The sequence below is a fragment of the Marmota monax genome, unplaced genomic scaffold, assembly GCF_021218885.2.
Source record: "Marmota monax isolate L192 unplaced genomic scaffold, Marmota_monax_Labrador192_F-V1.1 WCK01_AAM20220418_F8-fsc00118, whole genome shotgun sequence".
Lineage (NCBI taxonomy): Eukaryota > Metazoa > Chordata > Mammalia > Rodentia > Sciuridae > Marmota > Marmota monax.
The window spans coordinates 2,224,368-2,234,337 of NW_026695231.1; the positions used below are offsets into that span (position 1 = coordinate 2,224,368).

General features: G+C 39.9%; 1 pseudogene; it reads right to left on the bottom strand.

Moving 5' to 3' along the window:
* Window positions 1–4,285: 4,285 nt before the first annotated feature.
* Window positions 4,286–9,711, bottom strand: LOC124088707 (large ribosomal subunit protein eL8-like; annotated as a pseudogene).
* Window positions 9,712–9,970: the final 259 nt, after the last annotated feature.

Consider the following 9,970-nt stretch of genomic DNA (forward strand, 5'->3'; position numbering starts at 1 on the left):
GTCTCCTTTGCTACATAAGGTGACATAGTCATAGGTTCTAGAGATCAAGTGTGGATATTTTCCAGAGGTATTATTCTGGCTCTCACACCATTTTCTGACTTTTACTTGTCTTGACTATGACAAAGAAATATTTTTCTTTTCAGAATCTACCTCAGTTTTCATGTCCTTAGGACGTCTTCCTTGACTGTTTCTGGTAATTCCAGTCTTTTCCTTTGACTTCTTACAACAGCATTTATTGTTTTGACTGCATTTTATCACATGATTTATTGTGCTTTGGATGTTTTTTTTTTTTTTTTTTTTGCTAATGTGTGTATGTATTTTGTGTTTTTGTCATTTTCTCAGTGTGGTTGTGATTTCCTGAGGAAATCCATGCATCTTTTGAGTATGGCACAGCATTTACCACTTGCTGGGCACACACAAGCTATTCCAGAAATAGTTAAAATGATAAATTAGTAGCAGGCTTTGGGGGAAGGAGGTCTAGTAGAACTTTTGTCCCAGGGAAAATGATCACTTCACCAGTAAACCCATTTCTAAATCAGAGCTACCAAAGGATTCTTTTAATACGCTTTCTCACTTCCTTTTCTTACCCTGGCAGCCAGCACTGATTGGAATTTAAATCATTCCAGTGAGATCTTTCAGACGTAGTAAAATTGTTGCTCTTGGATTTTATTGTTCTTTCCATGAGAGATTGCCAGCTGACAACTGAGGTATGGTTAGAATTCAGGGACCCTTCTGGACAACGATCACATATTATTCCAGACTTACACTGAATGCAAGTCTCCTGTAAAGATAAGAGAATAGAACTGTCAGGCACCATGCCTAGATGCTGTCAGCCCTCTACATTTCCAAAGTTCAAAGAGTGTGTCCGAAGACTCAAGACCACAGGGGAAAATATATAGTTTATCAAAGGACCAGACAACAGTCTGTAAACAAAGCAGTGCTTTCTGGTAAGGACGACACTGAGATTGCCCATTGAGAAATGAGCTGGAACCCTTGCTGCCCTGTCTTGGCCCTCATTTGGAATTCTGCAGGGGCATGCATGCTAAGCAGGCCTCTCTTGGCTTCCTGCCCTGAGGAAGAAGCCCATTTTCCTTACAGACATCTGGGGCAGGCAGCTCATATTTGAGTGGTTAGATCTCACCGATCAGTACAAAACTTTTATTCATTTTTCCAAAGTAATACTTTCAAATTTTTTTTCCAGAAAGGAGAGGAAAAATTAAAATGTTATTTAGCAATTTCTAGAGCGTCTGATGCCTGCTGGCTTTTTATCCTCTGCTAAATAGGATGATCATAAAAAAAGGACTTAGAGAAGTCTCCAACTCACAGGTGCTTGGCTTACTTATTTTACTTTTCTAATTGCTGTTTGAGGTTTTCAAATTGTACGTTTCTTCTTTTATGTGTTTGAACATAATGCCTCACATGGCTTTTTTTTTTAGATAGATGGGTTATAAATAATAAATATATAACAATTTAAAACATTGAACAGATTGTGCGAAGCTGTTTTTCTAATTCTTCCCATAAGAAGGGTGTGGAACTGTCACAAGTTAGAGGCAGGGTCACCCTCCCCGCACTGCCAGATTATATCTCCTTCTGCAGAGACGTGAGAAGCACTGTGGAGGGTATAATGAACACATAGGCATGTGATACCGCCTGTATCCCAATTTTTAAATTAGAACCTCCCACCAAGACTTCTCCCTTCCTCTGTCTTGTGTGGCCAACTGCTTAATCAGTGTTCTGTCTTATATATCTAATTGGAATCTGAAGGTTAACGGTTCTGGACGATTCCCGACTTCCCTCAGCATCCCTAGTCCCTGATGGCCTTCTTACTGCCTGTCAAGTCCCTTCTTCCAGTTCTCTGGCAATGCTTCTTGGAGCTATACTTGATTCTTTCATTTTCTCATGTTCTACATCTGGTTCATAGTCTCATTGGCCATATCTACAAAAATACCCTGAGCAGGCGTCTTTGCCAACTCCCACATTGATCCAAGTCAGCATCATTGCCCACCTGGACTATTGCAATGGTTTTCTAAATGATCTATCTGCTTCTGTCTCATAATTTTCAGGATATTCTCCACAACTCAAAAGATCCTATTAAATATAGGTCAGATCTAGTCACTCTTCTCTACTCCTCTGTTCCAAACTCTCCAAGAGCTTCCTTTCTGTCTGACTGAAAGTCTTGACAGCTCATAGCATTTCCATCATTTGGCTACCCATCACCTCTTTAAGCTCATCTTCTCCTTCCATTCTCTCTTCTACTGTCTGTCACTCAAATCTAGCCACACTGGCCTCCTTGCCATTCCCTGAACTACCTCATAGCATTTACCACTTGCTGGGTATATACAAACCTCAGGGTCTTTGCACATGCGTTTCCTTCTAGCCTGGAACACTTTCCCCAGGTATCATCATGGGTTGTTCACCTCTTTCAGTCTTGTCTCTATCCATGTTACCTTCTCATAGTGAATTTTTCCAGCCAACCTAACATGCAGCCTTCTGAAAGATTATGCCACATTGGTCCAAGTCACCATCAGGTATCACCTGGATTATTGTAGTAGTTTTCTAACTAATCCCACTTCAGTGCTTTAGTTTTTCTCCTTAATACTTATCATCACTCATAAATTGTGTTATTTTATTTCCCCAGGCTGACATGAAGACCTAACACAAACTATGGAACTTAAACCAACAGAAATTTATTCTCCTAAAGTTCAGGAAGCCACAAGTCCCAAATCAAGGTATCAATAGTTTTGATTTTTTTCTGCAGTCCCTGGGGCAGAATCCATTCCTGGTGTCCAGTGGCTGCAGCAATCAGTGGTATTCTTTGATTTAAAATGGAATCACTCTAATTCCTGCCCCCATGATTTTCTTCTTGCTTCTCTCTGTCTTTGCATTCAAACTTCCTTCTTTTATTTCTAAACATTTATTTTTTAGTTGTAGGTGGACACAATACCTTCATTTTATTTTTATGTGGTGCTGAGGATGGAACCCAGTGGCTCACGCATGCTAGGCGAGCGCTCTACCACTGAGCCACAACCCCAGCCCATCAAATTTCTTTCTTTTAAAGACACTAGTTATGTTCCATTGAAGCCCCACCATCATCCAGCATGATCCGGTCTTAACTTGGTTATATCTGTAAAGATGCTCTTTCTAAATCACGCCACATTTGCAGGTCCCAGGTGATGGAGAAATATTGGATGGTGATATTAAGCCCAGTACACTTATAAGTTAACCTTATTTATTGACTCTCTCTCTTTCCAATGGAAATCCATGAGAACTTATTTCCTTTCTGCATCTCACATGCATACAATATTCTGAGACTCGTGATCAGACTCAATATTTTTCGCTAAACAAATACTCCTTTTGGTTAGTTGAGCTATAGTTATAGATACCCAGATAATACAGTAGCTGATGATTACTGTGTTACAAAGGGAGTCATTTTTCTAAGAAGTATAGCTTATGGGCTAGGAGTCTAACCATAATATTTTGGTCTTTGATTTTCCCTTTCATATCTACCCACAGATTTTGGCCTAGCCTCTGTGCACCTCAGAAACTATAAAACAGAAAATAATACTTGTTGTAAAAGACTCTCTGAGCCCCTGGAAGAAAAGCACCACATCCATGAAGGACTGTTCTTTTTAAGCCAGTTCTAATGTCATTGGATGACAGAGGGCACTTAAGAAACTTTTGATGTGCTTCTGTCTTCTCTAAATTCCCTGGACATTAGAAAATCAAATAAAACAGCCCAAGAAAAGTATTTCCAAAGAAAGCAAATAAAAAACCCCAACATACTTTGACGTCAGAGCAGTGCTTTGTTCACATTTAATAAGAGTGTGTAAACTGGTGCTGATCAGTCAACTGTGGTTAAATTAACAGACAAAATATGCGACCTCTTATCTCTGGAGGACCTTCCTATTCTGTCCAGAGATTGCAGCTCTAAATCATGGGACTTTTCTCTCAACTAACGGAAATGCATTATTTGATCAGCAAAAGTTGATGCCACTCACTTAAACAGTTTTTGAAAGACACTTTTATTTATTCATTTAAAAATTTTTGGTATTGGGATTGAACCCAGTGCCTTGGACATGCTAAGCTCACTCTCTACCATTGAGCTATATTCTCAGACATACATTTATTTATTTATTTATTGAGACAGAATCTTGCTGTGTTGCCCAGGCTGGCCTTGAACTCCTAAGTTCAATTGATCTTCCTTCCCCAGCATCTCAAGTAGCTAGGGCTGACTACAGGCACATGCTACCATGTGAGCTCTAATTTTTATTTACATAAAACTCATTTAATCCAGTTTAGTGGTGAGTTCTTTAGCCTTTGCCTTTTGCAGCTTGATACTGTGAGCCAGAAGCTTTGGATTCAGGACATTGCTTCCCCAGAGGCTGCAGATCTCATCGTATCTGCCACTGTAATTGGTCCTGATAGCTTCCACCAGCTGAGTCAGGGAGTTCCTTTGTCCTCCGAGTTAACCTGTGTGAAGGCAAGGTGTTGCATGCCTTCCAGAGGACTAGGTGTCCCAGCCTGGCCTTTCCCTGGATGATATAGTAGAGGACCTCCATCTTCTGACACAGGGCAGGCAGGAAGACAACCAGCTTGAAGGGATCCATGTCAAGTGGAGTCATCACCAACTGAACCTTCTTGTTCTTCACCAAGGTGGTTGACAGGAAGTCTCTCTGTGGGACATCCCTGCCATGGGCAATATAGGTCAACAGTTTCTGCTTCTTTTCTTGCTCTATCTCTGGTTTGGGTAGCTGGCAGCCTCAAGCCTGTGTGCACTGGTTAATCATGGGAGGCATTTTCAGCAGCACATAGGGAATAGCCCTCTGCACTGCAGTTGGATGAAGTGGGGCCACTTGACAAAGCAACTGAGGTCCCTTTGGGGCTGGTGTCATGTTTATCCAGTGCCAAAATTTAGACTTTTTTCAAGCAGAGAATATTTAATTTCTTGGCCTTCTGCTTCTTTATGACAGCAGGGCTGGGGCTACCTTCTTCCCTTTGGCCTTCTTTCACATCTTGCGTGGCTGGAGGTGGGAGACAGAGAGAGGAGAGAGGAAGGAGAATTGTAGAAATTGCCTCATAGAGGACCTGCTGTTCAAAAATTAAATGGTTTGGCCAATTTCACTCCCTAGTTTGAATTTATCAAATTATTTTGTGTGCATGTTCAAATGTATAATAACAACTCCCACAATTATATATAATTATAATATACCAATAAAAAATTTCATGGTACTTTTTACTTTTGTAAAAATACTCTTTTCATTTGATTACTTAGCATTATCATTAGATCCCCATTCGACAGAACAACATTCTGCTGATGATGTCAGTTTCACTCTATAATTGAGTTCATTGTTGAAGTTGTGGGTCATTCACCTGAGTGAGATTTCTTGCCATGGTTTATATTAAAACCATGGTTTGCATAGAATGGTACCCTATCAGTGGGCTGCCCTGCTGAAGATTAAATGCTTTCTTTTTCTCTGGTGAGAGATTGTTATAATTTAAAGTGTGTATTCTCCCCACCCCCTCCAGATTCATTGTGTTGAAGCCCCAACTCACTTCAGAATGTGACCTTAGTGGGAAATAATGTCTTTGCGGATGTGATTGTCTATGTTGAGCTGAGGTCCTTTGGGTGGGCCCTAATGCCAATGTGACTAATGTTCTTTTGGAAAGTGCAGATTTGGATACAGAAACATGTACACAGGAGAATGCTGAGAGAAGTAGTTGGGGCAGAGGCTGGAGTGATGTACCCATGAGCCACAGTGTCAAAGATCGTTAATGAACCACAGGAATCCATAGCAGAGTTGTGGAACAGATCCTTCTTACAGCCCTCAAAAGGAACCATCTATGGTGATATGGTGACCATAATTTAGGACTTCTAGCCTCCTCTTGACTTCAGACTCATAGCCTCTAGAATTATGAGAAAATAAATATCTATGGCTAGAACCATCCAGGCTTTGGCATGTCTGCTCTAGCAAACCACTACACCTTGGGAGGCACTTGGGTGGGACTCTTCGATGTGGCTCCTGCTGGGCTGCCTTCACAGTGTCTTTGCATCTGACAGGAAGACTCCTGATTCCCTTTCCCTCTGAAACTCCCCTTCTCGCCTCTCCCTGTTTCTATGCTGTGCAGTTGTGGGGAACTCCAGGTCCTCACCCTTCAGAATTCTCTAGTTTAGTCACTTGCAACCAGGTATGTGATGTCAATCTCTCCTTTTCCAAAACTCCAAGTTCTATGACTGGTTCTTTTGGGATCTTCCTCATTCAACTGGGAAAGAGACCAAAGTACCTAAATGAAGGGAAGAGGAAATACCACCACACTTTCTATGAATTCTCTGCAAAGACCCTCCTCTCTTCATACATTTGGGTGACAAATATTTATTAAGTTCCAGACCCCCTATTCTAGACACAACAATGAACAAAACTAAGCTGCTTTCTTGTATTCTAGCGGAGGATATAAAATATGAAATAAACAAAATATATGATATACTAGATGATGTGTGTTGCAAAGACTAATGAAACAGTATGAAAGGAATTGCTAGTCTGGTTTTCTATAAGATTTATATAGGAGGGCAGATCTCTGTGACATAATGTTTGTATGTAAGCTTGTGAGAAATTGAAGTAAAGCAAGGATACACTTTAAAGCAAGAACTATCCAGGCAGAGTGAGTAGTTAAATGCAAAGCTCAGAATCAGGAGATATTTGGGTTGTGTTAGATAGCTTTCTGTGACTGTAACAAATACCTAAGATAATTAATTTGTAAAATAAAAGTTTATTTCCACTCAGAGTTTTAGACAATACTAATTGTTGATGAGGATGTAGAGCAATCAGAGGTGTCATGTATGGCACCCGGGAGTGCAAAATACTACAACTTCACTAAAAGCTTTAAAGGGTTTCTTATCAATTTTAACCTATCCTTTCTGTGTGATTTAGTGACTCTACTTTCTATTTACCCAAGAGAAAGAAAAGTTTATTTTCATATAAAAAATCTGTATATAAATGTTTATAGAAGCTTTTTATGTAATCTCCCCAAACCAAAATCAACTCAAATGTCCTTCAGTGATGAACTCGATGTGTCTGTGCAATGAAATATGTACAACTCAGCAATAGCAAGGGACCAATCACTGATAAATGCAAAAATGCACATAAATCTCAAGTGCAAAAATCCCTAGTTAAGTCCTTAAAATTATATTCATACATTTCCAACTGCTATATTATATCCAGGTATAGGATAGAAAACAATTTTGATTTTTGGGTGCTGAGGATTGAACCTGAGACTTACTAAGTGAAATTGAAAAACCAGAGAAAAGGCCATTTTGCTGGTATGATTCCACTTATATGGCATTCTAGAAAAGACAAAACAATAGGGATGGAAAAGAGGGGTAGTCTGAGGGTGAGGGTGGGGTTAATTACAAAATAACAACACTGGAGAATTTCAAGGAACAATTTTTTATCATTTCTGTATCATGATGGTGGATACCTCTCCCTATTTGTCAAAACCCATAAAACCAGACATTCACAGGAATAGATCTTATACAGTATGCAAATTAAGAAATAAAATTTTAAAACATGAAGGAAAAAAGGATCGAAAAAGTAGTCTGTGTAAATCCGTCCTTCCTATTATGAAAAAACCAACCCAAAATGGGAAAATAAATTCATCTTGATCCCTGAAGCTTAGAGCTGTGGTTGAGAACTGATAACTTAATTCCCCTTCATGAATAAATAGTCTGGTTCCTATTTTTAAGAGTTCTTGTGTTAGGAAGTCAATGCAGGGAACAGTATAGTCTGAGAAATTGGTTTTTGGTATTATAATTTTTTCCATCTTAATATCTACTATTGAAAACATTTGGAGAGGGTCAGAACTGTCAGAAAAATAAGCCATATGTTTATCTTCTTTTCTTTGCAGTATAGAAATGTTAATAGGACAGATGAATTTCACCATACTAGTGTTATGGGGGAAACTAAGAGTAAAACATCAAGAAGTTGTTTATTTTTTCCCCTTAGAAATCTCTTTAATCCAAGAAACATAATTAATTTTTTTTTAAAAAAATTTAGAAATAGTTTAGAAATCAAATGCTATTTTTGCCATTAGAAATAAAAATTATTTGGAAGGAATATTTGGTGCTGAGGCACAATCTAATGTGACAGCTGAAATCCTAAGGCAGGATGAAGCTCAGTGTTATTTCTGAATGAGAGGAAGTGGCTCAGGTCACCAAATAGCCAGTACTATGAATCTCTTTCCCTGTAAATTTTGCTCCCTGTGAATCTTCTTTCTAAGGACATGCTGAGAAAGTCCTAAACTGAAATACACACAGTATATTCTTTTCCTGCCCTTGGCTGCTCTGGCTCCTTGTTTAGGAAAAGGTAAGACCAGCTCTGGCTGAACCACCTGGGAGCACTATGAGAGTGAGCCATGGACTCGTAGCACCCTTCCTGCCCCTACAAGGTGCAAATTTTATAGGAACAACAACAATAAAAAAAGCAGGTCTACTGGGGACTATGATGAAATGTGGAGGGTCGGTCAAGGTGTCTTGACTGTGAGGGTTTCCTTTATCAGAGGCTAAAATTGACACAGTATTATCCACTTAACACGAACCTAATACAATTTGTGATGACATCCTCCAGTACCAGTGACCTCGTGGCCCCCAGAGTTGGCTCACATAGGTCAGGGCTGAACTGGTTGTCTTATGAATGCAAGGTGAGGTAGCGATTAGGAAGAACAGGAGAAATAAAGGTCTAGAAAGAGGCAAAGCTCCTCTTGACTATGCTCAAGACAGCCAGAGGCCCCCTCCTAACAGTGGCATTTGGACTTTTTACTAGGCTGCTAACTGGTTCCATATTCTATTTTTAAAATGAGTCCTTGGCCTGCTGGGTAGTACCAGCCTTCCAGCCTCCATAGTCATCTTTTCCATTGGTTCAAGTGCAAAGCTTCCCAGGAGGGTAGGGTTGAGGGAAAACAGGGGATGATGGGCCAAGCAAGAAAAAAATACCTGTGGGAATTTATGGGCTGGGTACAAGAACCCTTCCTTTGTGACCTGAAATACACCTGACACATGAGCCAAGCCATTTAAAATAGACCTAGGGAAATAAAGCCAAACAGTGTTTGCTAAATTGCGATTCTGCTTGGACTAGTTTCTAAAAGCCATTGGTTGTGATGAAGTGGGGAGTGTTTACAGAAAGGAGAAAGGGTAGGCCTTGCACAGAGCAGAGATTTGCCCTTGTCCCCAACTTCACTCCACCTTCCTCAAAGTTGTTGGGCTTCTTCCACCTTCATGGAGACCCAGCTCCTCTCCTGGCCTCTCATGCAGATCCCTGCAGCTCTTGACTTAGGAATCGTCTCTTCCTCTACACCAGTTGGTTTTCCCCAGAATGGCTAGTGTGTTATTCTGAGAATATACCAGATTTTGTCACTCCTTGCTTAAGGAATTCAGTGATGGGCTTTGCATTTAGAATAAAACCCAACATTCTCTTCTTTTTTTGTTTCATTTTTTTTCATTTTATTTGTTTTAAAAAAATACATTTTTTTTTTTAGACAGGTTACTTAACCTGTCTAAAAACGTCAGGGCAGACTTACACAATTTTGCACCCTATTTTCCTTGCACTTGTATGTTGTCTGCATCATCTTAGTTTCTGCAGGCAAGGATGGGGGCCCAGGTTCTGGGTCAAGGACATGGGCTGTGTTACTCACTAATGCTTGTTCTGCACTTGGAAGGTTCATGGGTATTTCCTGCATTCCACAGGCTCACGGGCACTTCCCTTTTGATACTCTGTTTATCTTTCCTTTTTCGGTATCCCCAAATTCCTATCTCTGTTCTGTTTTTTTTTTAAATTGTTTATTTATTTATTTATACTGGGGATTGAATCCAGTGATATTAACTGAGCTACATTCCCAGGCCTTCTTATTTTTTATTTTGAGACATAGTCCCCTAAGTTGCTGAGGCTGGCCTCAAGTTTATGATCTTTCTGCCTCAGCCTCT